Below are 14,205 nucleotides of genomic sequence, written 5' to 3'. Positions count from 1 at the left end.
CGTGAAGCTACACGAGGGCTATATGCGCTAGCTGTCTCTAAGTTAGCAATGTTAATACTAGAGGGAAGAGAGCTAGTCATCACCACCCACCGCTAACTCTTGAGCTACTCTTTTACCAACGAATAGTGGGATTGACTGTACTTTACAATGCCCACGCAGCTGAAAGAGCAAGCATGTTCGGTGTGACGACGATTCGAACACGAGACCATCAAATTACGAGACGAGCGCCCTAACCAGTTACCTGGCCATGCTGAGCACATACGGTGTTAAAAGATATAGTTAAACTTGCACGAATTGTTGAAATGTAAGTAAAATTACTGTAGTAGTTTATGAGATTACACGACTTTGAAAATATACATTTTAGCACTCAGATTGCGTGTGTTATTGAAGTTGCATGGAGTATCACAAGTTTGTTTCTTGAACCACACAGTGGGTTATCTATATCGCTTCCATCGTGGAGATCATGCTCCAAACTTTACTCATAAGCCATTAGACTTAGCGTTAAGTAAAGTACCAGAGGGCAACTCATAAGAAAACTCAATAAAATATTGTCATATCGCAGACGTATCCCTAAAAATAAAAAAGTATTATGTATTTAATTATTTTATATTTTTACCATAAACTAAACTCCAGACGTGAAATTTAACGAACTCTGCACTCTTTTTAAACTTCAAGTAATGCAAAATAAAAGCAACACTGCCTTCGTTCTTTTTTTCTATTTCAACTGAAGAATTATTAACAACATAAAGTACTTAAGCTCACAGTGTATAGAAAAGGCTTTTCTTTAAACATTCATAATATTCAAATAAAATATTTTTTAAAACGTCTACTCGCAGTACCCAAATTTTTCTACAAGAATCCCTACTTTGAAATCCCTTACTGAGATTGTTAACGCCATGCATCAATATAAAAAGACCAGCACATAAATTTCAGTTACTATGATAGAAAACGTCTCACTAGATTTCCTTTTTCATGAGCATTTTCGTAACCGCGGCAACCATTGAGCTATTTTAACTAAAATATGTCATCAATTCATCAAATATTAATACAAGTAATTTTTATCGTGATCTACAGTCAACACCCACCCATTATGAGGCTGAAATGTTTTGCCTAAATTAGTCTGTGGAAAACACGAAAGAACGTCAACAATGGAAATAATGTTTGCCTAGAGAGCGAGAGATGAAACGTAAAGACGATAGTGGTAGGATTTCGACAGATTTCGTTGTTTTGCTGTGACGAACCTATGTTTAAGCCTCGAGCCACAGGAGGCTTGTCACGTACTGAGTTTCTTAAATTTTACGTAAAACATGAACAGTTTCACTTGTTTTTTTTTGTTTGCTTGTGGGGAAGATCACCTTGCAAATATTATTGAGCATAATTCAGCATATGGACCTCACCTCTCGTTGATTTGAAGTCTAAATACGTCCGTTATTTCTATGGGGAGTTAGAATATATTATCATATTTGACTGTAACTTGTCGTCCTTTCTTGCTGCCATTTTTTGTTTATTTCGTATTCAAATGGTTATTACAAGCTTGCTTTTTGTTAATAAACTTTTTTTTTCCACTTTAGTTCTGGAAAGAGGCTACAGTTAGTCCATATTTATCGCTTTTTCAAAGTAAGGGATTTTTGCTTTCTTATTTCTAACAGTTATTGTAGTGTCTATAGCTCAATAGCGTATATTCAAATGCTAAGTTTTTAGGGTTAATCAACTTCTAAGCCTGTACTTGTCATGTTTTTTTAAAAATATTTATTGGAGATTTGTGTTCATTGCAGTATACTGACTTTAGAAATACATAACAAAAATCTTAACGGCGAGGTTTGTATACATATAATGGGTCAAACAATGCTACAGCTAGCTGGCAACGGCTCAACACCCACCCAATCCAATACATATTTTTTCTCGGCTCCAGAGCCAACGATCCTACCCCACCAGACAAGAGACTTCACCTTTAAGGGGCATCTCTCAGCATGGCGGGCATTTGTTTCCGCCCATTGTGGAATGCGACTATGTTAAAAGGAGAGGAGATGGGGAGGGGGAGGTGGTCTTTACAATACAAAGTGTTAAGCCCTCACCATTCTTATTAATGTATGTGTTACTTTCTTGGACAAAAAGACCAAAGCATTACCAAGAAATATGTAAGTTTCTATTTTAAAACTATTTATTACGTCTTTACTTTCGACATAAAACAACTGAAGTTGAGGTATTAGAATGCATTATTATGGAAGCTAATTAGTTTATTTTTCAATTTCGCACAAAGCTACACGATGGCTATCTGCGCAAACTAAATATAAGTACTTCTAAAACTTGAATGTTAAAGTGCGTATCTCTAATCACATTATTTTGTGTGTATTCTAAGAGCAATCTCGTTATTATTTTGCGTATTAAAGCAATCATTATTTTAGAGCGTATGTTATAGTTTATAGTAATTACAATATTTTTGTAGGTTGTGCTAAAAAGTTTACTTCAGTTTCGTGTATTACTTTACAGTAGTATTCTAAGTATTGTTAAACTGGTTACGATAGTGAAAGCTGTCCATATCTAATAATATTCTTAAGCATAGTTGTTATTTTTACAATTTTCAATCAAAACTATAATCCTTTTTTGATAAACTATGGACGTTTTAGACCTATTAAATATATATTTTTAAACCTTTGTTCCAGGTATTCCATACACGTATGCTTTTTGTTAAACACTATGATAGTCAAGAATTCACATTCGAGAGAAAAGAATAAAAATATTGGGCATTAAAATGTTCAATTTCTCATCAACTGTATAAGCCTACAAATAGGTTATTGGTGGTTTTTGGTTTGATGACGAGTTACGCGGATGTTTGTATTTTTCACAACAGTAGATACTAAATTGGTTTTGTACTCATAAGACCTGCTATAGCGTTACTTTGTTCTCCATAATCTAAAGTTAGTTAGAAAACACATCCTAGTAGGGTATTGTGGATATTTCCTGTGATAAAAACTTGCAACGTTTCGTAATCAAATCTTCTTTAAGCTTTAAATTCCAAATAAATGTTTTGTTTTTGTTAAGTTGCCATAGCTAGTGTGTTGTAGTCTTTTACAGTAAATCTTTCCATGTTTGTATAAAAAGGATTAACGACATGGTTGTACAATGCTCGTAATGCTCTAGTTAGTTATTAAGAACCTTGATCACGGTATAAAGTTACAAATGTTCTCCAAAACAAATATTTTAGTTATATACCACAAGGACAATGGCATCCAGTAGAAGAAACATTTTAATTATGTGGTGAACACACACAGTGCTCTCCTAAACAAATATTTTATTTATCTCTGACAGCCCAAGTATTCTACAGAACAAAGTATTACCTAGTACACAATAACATTTGCAACAAAGTCTTGCTTAACGCGCAGTAACATTTGTAACAAAGTCTTGCCTAGCTCACAGTAACATTTGTCTAGCAATTTGAACATTACTGCATCATTTGTTTTCTAGACAAATTATGTATTACTAATATTATAATTTAAGATAACTGGTAGTGGTTAAACATTTCAATTCAATGTAATATAATTTTGATCAAAATGTAATATTATAACTCATAAAATAGCTACATATCCAGTAAATCCTATTTGCTCTATCCGATTTTAATGGTCTGCTAGTTTTCCATTAATGTTTTCTACGTTGCTAAAAGAGAAAAAAAACCCAACTAAAATTAAAATGCCTACGTCTTAATGTATTCTGTTATACTAAGCTCTTTACAGCTATGGAAGTTAGGCTCACTAAACATGATATAGGATAGATAACACAACCGTTATGCAAACAATGGTAAGATCATAGTCAAAATACGAACCCATGAAACTCGTTCGTAGTACCAAATAGACGTCTATAGTAGATTATCAAGTGTGTTGAAGCAATTTATTGATCGGTACAATTTCACACTTTTAAATTTTATCTCTTGTTACCGTTTCTTCAGCTATTTGACACTAATTTCTTATCAGTGTTGATTGATATTCGAAAACTTTAATTGTTCTGACTTTCTCTAAAGTTAATACTAATGTGTTAAAGCAATGCGTATTTTGCGACGTATCAGAGCTAGTTGTGTAATCGTTGATGATAATTTGTTTACATTAGTTTCATGTCTCATTTGTGTCGATACCAAATTATAAAGAACGGCTACTTTTTAGAAATTTTTATTGATGTGTTGCGATCAATACCAGAATTTCAATTTCTGAGTAAAAATATAGGATCGATGATTCAGAACTATGGTATGAATTATCGATTGACGCTTAGAAAGTCTTGTGTATTACTGTGACTATGCGAAGTCAAGCATTGTAACTTTTCAAATAGATAATATCGAAACTAAACAATTTGTTTGAAGCTACTCTATGGGAAGGAGGTTGCACGTGTTCGTTGTATGTTTGTTTGTTATTTTTTACTTCACTCAAAACTACACAAGGGCTATCTGTGCTGGCCTTCCCTAATTTATCAGAGAAGGCAACTAGTAATCAGAACCCACTGCCAACTCTTGGGATACTCTTTTTACCAACGAATACTGGGATTGACGGTGACATTATAAGACATCACAACGGCTGAAATAAACAAGTATGTTTTGTGATATGGCGATACGAACCCTAGACTCTCAGAGCTAGTCAAGTTCCCTAATCACCTGGCTGTTCATAGCATAGCAAATCAAAACGGCTAGAATAAACAAAACAAAACCTCCCTCTAAGGACAAATATAGCTACCTCCCAGTGGCAAGCCGCATATCTATGGACTCATACCCGCTAAAAACGGGGTTTCAATACCCATAATGAGCAGAGCACAGATAGCCAATTGTGTACCTTTGTGCTTAATTCTAAACAGAACAAATATCCTATACCTCAACATAAACAAGCGAGCGGTAATGAACCGATAGAAACATTAATGGTCCCAATACCACAGGAATATCTAACAAAACGTTTAATCCTTCTTCACAAAGATATAACATACCAATGTATGACGATTCTCAATTTACATTGACAATAAAGGTATATATTTCTGTTTGTTACATCCTTATAGCTGATGGCTGTCTGTGATCTGTATAAAAAGGAAGATTGAATCCCAAGTTTCAGCTTTGTAAGTCCTTTTAACTTCTCACCCACCAAACTGCAGAAACAAATCTTATAAACTTTATTAATTTTCGCTACCGACATAGATGTGATGACTGTTTTATGAATATTTTCATTAACTAGTTTTTTTTTTTTTTTTTTTTGCTTTTAGCTAAACATTCTCTAGTAGTTGATACTTGGGTAAGGAAATGCATTATGTTAATATAATAATAAGCTAACAATAGGCGATTTATTTAGGGGGGACATACCACATATTTCGATAGAGCATTGGTATATTTTTTTCCGATTTGAAGAAGACAGGCCAATGTTCTGTCGAAACATGTGTTCCATCAAAAATATAAATTTTATATTATATTTATAAGTCGTTCTTTGCCAGCTTATTATTCTCTTGTGGATGTGTTCCAGTGAAAACCTTGGCGTACGGAGTAGATTAAAAGTATCCACATAGATACTTGTGGTTTTGTAGTTTTCTTACGCAGTTGACTGCAAAAATGCATGCACGCACGCAAACACACTAAAAACAGGCGGTAAATTCAATACTTCTTCGCTACAATCACATGGAGATTCTTGTTGGACAAGTAAACCAGTTATGTTTGTTGACATTAGTCACATACAACGTTGTTCCTTCTTCACAAGTTATATTATTATTATTTAATGGAGTACGTTCAACATTTAAACGTTATAAGTACATGATTTCAACAGAATCGGAAGATACAACTTTAACATCAAAGATAAAGAGGTTACACAATAGTACGTTTTGACACGACTAAAATTCGGAAGTTGGATTACTAACTGAGGGAGTGGTTATTTAAAATTAAGTTTAATTTTCAAAAATACATTGTGTGCTTTTTTATAGAAAAGAAAAAATACCATAATTCTATTCGGCATATTTAATTATATTGAAGAAGTGATAATGTGTGTGTGTGTCATTCTGTGCTTGCCATTTGCTGCTAAAACTATTATCGTAGTTAAATTTCTATCCGCAGATAAAGCGATAGGAGGGTAGAAGAAATCCAACGTATCGATTGTTAGCGGTAGGTTTGACTCGAAACACTATCTAACTACCTTTTCATAAAGCTATAGAGTTGTTGATAAAAACAGCAAAGTTTTTCGTAGAGATCTGAAGGTCTTGTTAAAACTGGTGATTATACGATATCTTGACTAAAACTCAGTTTACACAGTCAATGGCAAGCATAAATACATACAGAAGTGATTAATATGAGAAAATTTGAGTCATCATGGTTACTAGTGTTCTCCCATTTGAGAAAGGTCCGTTATTGGACCGCTTCTGTTGTGTAATATTCAAGTAGTATTAAAAATATTTTTTTCGTTTTACTCTGGTGATTGTTCGATAATTATAACTATTACCTCACAATAGTTACAGTACGTGACAATACACAACTGAGCGAAATGAATATTAACTTCTGAACGGATCAAAATACCTACTTTACCCTAAAATAACAATCGATCAGGAAACGAGCAGAGCCAATTAAATGTACTGCTTACACTTTCTTGTTTATAAATATCAGTTAGGAACCGTCGCTGTTAACGATATTTTCTGACATAAAGATCATAATATCACGAGGATAAAGGTACGGCTAATTTATGTGATTTAGGTTGTCCTAAATGTCTCTACTAAGCTAACAATGCAAAATTATCTATATAGTAAAAGCATACTAGCAAACAATTAAAAAATGACAAAACTATATATATTAAATATTCTATAGAGTCAATACTGTTAAAGAAAGCAACAATAGAGAAATACTAGTATACACCACACTTGAGGAATCGTACGAACACTAGTCACTAGATTCAATTACTAATATGTATCTATTGTTCGTTGAAACAATTAATATTAGAATAACCGTCTGTAATCTTTAAACAACCCTCAAAGCCTGTGGATCTTCGTCGATAGGGATCTCAGGTTAGTGGAAGTGACGAGAGACATATCAAAATGCTGTTCTCGTAGAAGTTACGAGGGACGGAGACCGAACATGTTTTTCTGGTGCAAATAACGAGGGACCAAGACCGAGTATGTTATACTGGTAGAAATCACGAGGGAGGAAGACCGAGTATGTTATACTGGTAGAAATCACGAGGGAGGAAGACCGAGTATGTTATACTGGTAGAAATCACGAGGGAGGAAGACCGAGTATGTTATACTGGTAGAAATCACGAGGGACCAAGACCGAGTATGTTATACTGGTAGAAATCACGAGGGAAGAAGACCGAGTATGTTATACTGGTAGAAATCACGAGGGAGGAAGACCGAGTATGTTATACTGGTAGAAATCACGAGGGAGGAAGACCGAGTATGTTATACTGGTAGAAATCACGAGGGAGGAAGACCGAGTATGTTATACTGGTGGAAGCGGTCCTCTTGAAACCACTTATTTGTAATGTTGCTCACTTGTAATACTATTACAAATTCCTGAGGTAAACATTTTCTGTATCATTGGTTAGAAACTTGCGAATGTTCTTCGTTCAGATGGTTTTATTATGTTTCTTAACTATTATACTGGGAAAGTGGAAAGTGATTTTCCAGTGCTAAGAAGACTAGTGCTTCGTAACCTACAGTTATATATTTGATCAGCGATTGAAATGTTTGACATATACTGTCATTTTTTTTTTAAAGTGTTATATGAAACATATTTTAGTTTACCTTCTCTGATAAACACAGCAATAAATACCCTGCTGGTTATCACGCAACACTGGGTGATCGAATGTCACCGCCAAATGTCAACCGCATCAATATATGAATGTCAGCTTCTCTGAGATTTCACCTACCCAGCTACTGAAGCTAAATTCACGACGAGACCACTAATTTGTTCTCTACTTTACCGGCTGTAAACTAATAAATGTGATTAGTTACGACAAATGGTTGTCAATAATTAGTATTTTCCTTTATACTGTTTTAATAAAAAAGTTATATTTCCCGGGAAGTGGGAATATTCATCGTGAAAAATTATTCTGAGTTGAGTTAATTCTGTTCAGAAGTTTCGTGAATTCTTCAATTCTTAACAAAAGTGAATTCTCAACAGCCGCGACTGTAATTAGATCTCAAATCATTCAAGATATAGAGCTATGAGATGACAGATTATACCTGAAAAGAACAAACAAACTCTGAGACATTCTACGAGGCGTTTTGCCGCGGCTAAAAAATTCAGATTTGGGTTTGAAGATAATCTATTTCTCGTAGGATTTTGATCTTCCTGTATTAACTGATTTCGTTAAGACTTGGATAAATATTCGTCAGAAAATTGTTAGTATTCTTGAAACTCGGATCAAAGCCTTGAATAAGTTTTCCGTTTCGGTAGAACTCTGGTATGCGATACGACACTTCAGCTCGAAAGATATAATTCTTTGATATTTAGTTTGTGCAACTTTCTCGAGTATCATAATGGTGTATTTTAAAAGGAGAATCGTGACATTCAGTTTTAACTACTTTTGTTTAAGATCATACCTCTTTCTTCTCTCAATGTCTCGTGATTCTGGTAATCGTACGAGCGGTTTTTAAGACGTTAGCATTGTACTTGTAATTATTAGATTATATAACCCACGCTACTTGACCTTAAGGACGAAAAACGGTCAATAGAGATCTCTCTCTGTATTAGTGATATTAAAAGACTATAGCTAATCTACAAATACTGACTAGAACCAATCATACACTGTTAAAGGTGCAATGGACTGATGAACAAATTAACTGTCTTATCCTTAGCGCAAGATTATATGAACAAATATGTAATTTATTGGGTTTTTTTCTTGTTAGTAACGTTAAATAAGTGTATGATTATTGGCCAGTCGTAAATCAGTCTTATAATATATTAGTCTCACTAGCTATTCATAATCACCCATCTTTATTCTTTTCTTTGTTGTTGTTGTTGTTTCGGGGGTTTCTTCCTCTAGAAACCTTGCACGAAGTTTGGAAAAGAACGTAATGATGTAATTTATTATATCTATGCCTTCGCTAAAATAATAAGCCCCCGCGTTCTTCAATCACATATTAATTTTGGTTTCTCAGCTGTCGTTATGGAGACACAGAAAAAACACACTTTTTTTTTCCAACATTGCCATTGAAAGAGACGTAATAAAATGAAACTTTGGTCACGCTCTGTACATGACTGGCCTGCTAATTACACGCTACGTACGGACGTCACTGAATAGTTTGAGTGTATCCTCTGTATTAAGGGAAAGCCTTGGCCACACCTGTTTACCATGTGGTTCACGTGGAATTACGTGATTAAAGGTTTTAATTAAGTATTCCGAGTTTTATTTGAATCCTACTTGAATAAAAAAAAATACAATCAGCACTGAGAAAAGTCTGCCCAATGGACAGTGTCGCATTGCAACTCGCCAATACTGCTATGAAATCGTATTGGTGTTGTCTCGTCAACGGTCAGCTAATTACCACAGGTTGGTCCAATGAATAGAGTGTGTGGAATTATAATACCTTGTACTATAATTAAGTTACAGTGTCAGCAGCGACGCGTGTCTCAAAGAGACATTACGTACAACAGAGCTGAATATTCTAGCGGCTAACTATCAACACGATCAACCAGGGTGAACCGCCGCCAACGGACAGCACGGTCACTGGCAGTGGTATTTAGACAATTTCTAACGATGAGCTGGTACTGTAATATGCAGGAACCAACAAGTCGGTTAGTTCAACGTCCTGACCTGCCTCCGTAACGAAACCATAAAAGTTAGACGTTCTTATTGTGTTTTATTACAACAAAGCCACATCGAGCTATCTGCTGAGTTCACCGAGGGAAATTGAACCCTTGATTTTAACGTTGAAAGTTCGTAGACTTACCACCGTACCAGCTGAGGACATTCTTATTTTATTCGCCTTAAAAGATAATGAAACATTCAACCTACAGCAGTGGTGTAGTAAGTACATAAGCTGTTTCAAAGTTGTCTGTTCATCCCCTTCCAAATAACAGTGATAGTTCTGCAGACTTATAACACTAAAAAACCTGGTTTTAATACCCGTGGTTGGCCCAGCTAACATAGATTTTGTTTGTTACTACTTAGAACACAAGACTACATAATGCACTAAGTTGGTTTCTCTAAATTGTTACATCGTGATTATTTTTCCTCAACAGCGAATAAATGAACTTGCGCCTGCAACATACGAGAGACGTTCGAATCTGTTTACCATAAACAACACCGACTATAAATACAACTTTCATTTAAAACAAAACTTTAAAGTGTGTTTAACATTACTCTACTGAATATACTCTCTATCTATCTATCTCTACAGCCAAAGCCCAATCGTGAAACGAGTATTACTTTAATTATGAAATTGAGCTAACGACATTACCTACATTACAATTTTGATGAAGACGTCAAGGTAAAAAAAAAACAATGGAACAATACGATGACAGAGTAAGAAGAAAGTGAACTTGTTAATAATGGCGTTACATAAATATGTAATATAGTTATAAACTACCGAAAATTTTTCCGTGTCCGTTTAATTACCAGACGCAAGATTATGAAAAAGTTTATGTATGATATTTGTACTCAGGGTATACTAAAAAGAAATGAGTAGCCCATATTACTGATGTTCGAATCTGAGCGTACGACACTTAACTAAAGCAGTCGCTGGTGCAAACAACGCTTATTGTATGTCCTGCTACTGATGTTATAGTAAATGAAATATAACTGAATTATAAAAATTAAACAAAATACACCTACTGAATGGTGTTGTCTTAAGGAAACTTCAATACTAATTTTTTACGTAGGATTATAAACACCAGTAGTGTCTCCTGGCTCTCATTATACAAACACTTACTGATGAGGCAAGTACAATCGTGGTTTGTTTATTGTTAAATACGAACTACACAATGGACTATCCGTACTGTGCCTACCACGGATATCGAAACTCATTTGTAGCATTAAACGCCTTCGGACTTACCGTTAAGTCGCTAGGTGCGTTTGTTTGGGAATTAAGCACAGAGCTACACCCGATTTCTTGCATTGTAAGTCCGGAAACATCCCGCAATGCTACTGATACTGAATTATTATGGCGTAAATTTCATCTTAAATTCCTGGCTTTCTTTGTCAGTTATTTTTACTTTTTATATAAGATTCATACCAGGATAGGTATGAAAAGCACACTGTGGATAAAGTACGACATAAAACACCTTTCTAAATATTGATTGTGTGTTCTAATAGATAGTCTTGCTAAAAACAACAAATCACGCTATGTGTATTTGTTTCTTTACCATTATCGAAATATTTTATTATCATTGGTAAATCCTTTATTCTTATTCTTTCATTAATCTCTAACCATTAAAATAGCTGGATCTAATTAGTCCATATTGGTTTCATACGAAATATGAGTCGTAATTGAACAAAATAAAATTACACAGGAAAATTTGTCTTTTACAGTAACAAATAGAACACAAATCTCCCGCCATTAAAGACCAGATAGTGTGTGTGTGGAATCAGTCGTAGTTGAACAAAGTAAAACAAATTTATGTATAAAAGGGTTTTTCTACACTAAAAAACACAACACAGATTTTCTGCTCTTAAAGAGCAGTGTCTATTGAGTCAGCTACCGACGTGATTAGCTGTGAACTGTCTGACCAGTTCTTGTAAAGCCGAGTCAACTTTGATCTTGTTAGTTTGTTTTTGACTCTCATATCCTGTGTATTAACTGGTGTAGAGACCCTGGGAAATGGCTAATCCGCGAGGTAAGAGATTTCACTGAAACATCACAAGAGGACACTTGCTGCTGCGATGACATCTTTCATCTAGAAGACGATTTAAGCCTCGTCGTCTTTCATTAGCAACTGCTAAGACGTCTAAAATTGAGGACAAGTACGACAGTTGTCAAGCTGTGCTTTCTCGTATTACCGAAATGAGATCTCAGCCTTCCTGGATTACTCTGCTCTAATAGCATTACCAGCTGGAGATCAGGGGAGTATGCCCCTCTGACTTGTCAGCCTAACAAGACACGTGTAGTCTGGTCACTGCATTCTTCTTACAAGATTCATAAAAAATATCGCATTCCGAGGTGAATTGTCTTCCTAAGCACCTCATGACAACTTTCAAAGTTCTTAGATACGTTGACAGAGTAGCTGAAACGATATAAGCTAAATTATGATAGGTGGGTGTAACGACACTGTTTGGAAGAGATTAAACATAATACACGATATAATAACAATTTCACGGACTATGCATTAGCGAGTGTATTCTATTAGTTTCACGAAAATAGGATCGATGTAAACCATAACAGATTTCAACTTAAAATCTGGAACACAAATAGATGATTTATTTTCCAGTCTTTTCTTTATAAAACGTGACGTCATGAAAACTAAATCCACAAAACACCGAAAAAGCTAATGTTCTTGATTAACTTTGAAAACGAGTATACAATGTTCAGCAGCTGTATTAGGATTGGAATCTAAGTAAAAGAAGTAAACTCCGAAATTCGTAAAATGCAACTGAAATTATGTTCAGAAAACAAATTAGGTTACCATTTTCAAAAGTTGGTTCTTACTAGTGACGAATTTTATATGTAAAATCTGTTATCTCGTGAAAAATTCTGTCGAACGCTAACTTTCCTGTTTGCAGGCATGCTGTATTCATAATTGCCAGCTACTCAAAAGTTTCCTATCCTTCGTGGTAGGAAGAATATCGTGAATATAGGTTTAATAACTTCCCCATTCAACCCTAAGAAAATTTCTTCAGCCATTCAATCGTAAATCTTCAAAAACAACGAATAATGAATGATCACGAAAGATGGACGAAAGTAAAAAAAACCAACAAAAAACTTAGTACTATTCTTTTCCAATTACTTACGGCTCAAAAGAGGCTTCATCAAGTAGAGTTGGAACTAAGATCTTACACAGGATAAGAAACGAACTGAGGAATGGATTCTGTCTGGAAACTGGTTGTTACAGTTTCTTCTGTCTTATATACATACACACACTATGAAAATTGTATGGATTATTCAGTTTCTCAGTTCATCTTATTGAAGAGTTCAGCAAATATATAATCATCATATATTGTTTCTTTTATTGTCAACCATTGTCTGCAGTGCGATTGTCTCTGTAAATTGCTGTTGTAAAACTTCACTTATTATATTTTATTGATTTATCATTAATGTTTCTAATATAAACATCGGAAACGCAGTGCACGATGCAGGGCTCTGTGGTTGGTTACACTACATATCACGTGATCAAATATGGCGGTAATTACGTTACCTGAGTGAGAATTTGACATTGTATTGAAAACAGGAAAAACTTTCTTTCGGTGAAAATGATATCTTCGAGATTAAATCTCGTTTTTCGGAGAAATATTACAATTCTATACGATGGGGGTCATTATTCTCGCAACTAATCACCCTCACTTTTTTGTGTTCTTTTTATCATATGAACTAATATTGATATAAATATATATATATATATATATAAAACTCATTATACGTGTCTATAAGTGAACGCTTAAAACACGTTCGTGAATGATGTGTCTTTGCAAGTTCTTTTTATTTCTTCTGAAGTATCATTCTAAAGTAATGGAATGTATAATTTAACAAAGGGTAAATAAAAGTAGAAAAGAGAGGAAAGGAGAACTGACAGGGTAAAATGTTTAAATTATTCCATTTGAAATGTTTAAAACATGGTTAGAATGCTTTATATTTTATTCGTTCATGTTGAAAAAATCGTATAAAAACACGAAAGTTTCAACAGGATGGACTTAGAGGCCATCTTTCACATCCCAAGGTTAAATAAAAGAAACAATTAAAAGACTATTTTCAATGCTTGAAAACATAACAAAATGTTGAACGTCTAATCCGAAGAGACAGTAGTGTGATGAACTTTGTGAATTAAGGTTCTACTGTGAGGTGAGTTAAAGTACACATTTTTATGCATAATAAACACTCTACTCTCAGCGCATGAGCAAAAAAAAGCAGCAGTATGTAAATATTCATAATACACATTATTCGTGGCAGCAGTTAGATGTGTGTGGTACTAATATCCAAGTATGAAACTAGGCTTAGCTGTTCTCCGAGAAGTAAGAGGCCATGATCGGTCAGCGATAAATTATAATAGAAACAACAACAGTAGAGAAAATAACAGTTTTAACATTAGAAATTAGTCAAATAGTGAAATAAGAC

General features: G+C 34.4%; 1 protein-coding gene across 7 annotated transcripts in view; it reads left to right on the top strand.

Annotated features, from left to right (window-relative positions):
* Positions 1-14,205, top strand: part of LOC143258408 (toll-like receptor Tollo) — an 81,131-nt gene that overhangs the window by 22,660 nt on the left and 44,266 nt on the right. The window contains exon 1 of one of the 7 annotated variants that reach the window (XM_076517311.1): positions 1,595-1,617. The exons of the other annotated variants lie outside the window; for them this stretch is intronic. The gene's annotated coding sequence lies outside the window, so the exon portion shown is untranslated. Of the gene's footprint in view, positions 1-1,594; positions 1,618-14,205 lie in introns of those variants that run through there. 7 annotated transcript variants of the gene reach the window in all.

Source organism: Tachypleus tridentatus, chromosome 8 (genome assembly GCF_004210375.1).
Source record: "Tachypleus tridentatus isolate NWPU-2018 chromosome 8, ASM421037v1, whole genome shotgun sequence".
Lineage (NCBI taxonomy): Eukaryota > Metazoa > Arthropoda > Merostomata > Xiphosura > Limulidae > Tachypleus > Tachypleus tridentatus.
This window is presented reverse-complemented; position numbering and strand designations above follow the sequence as displayed.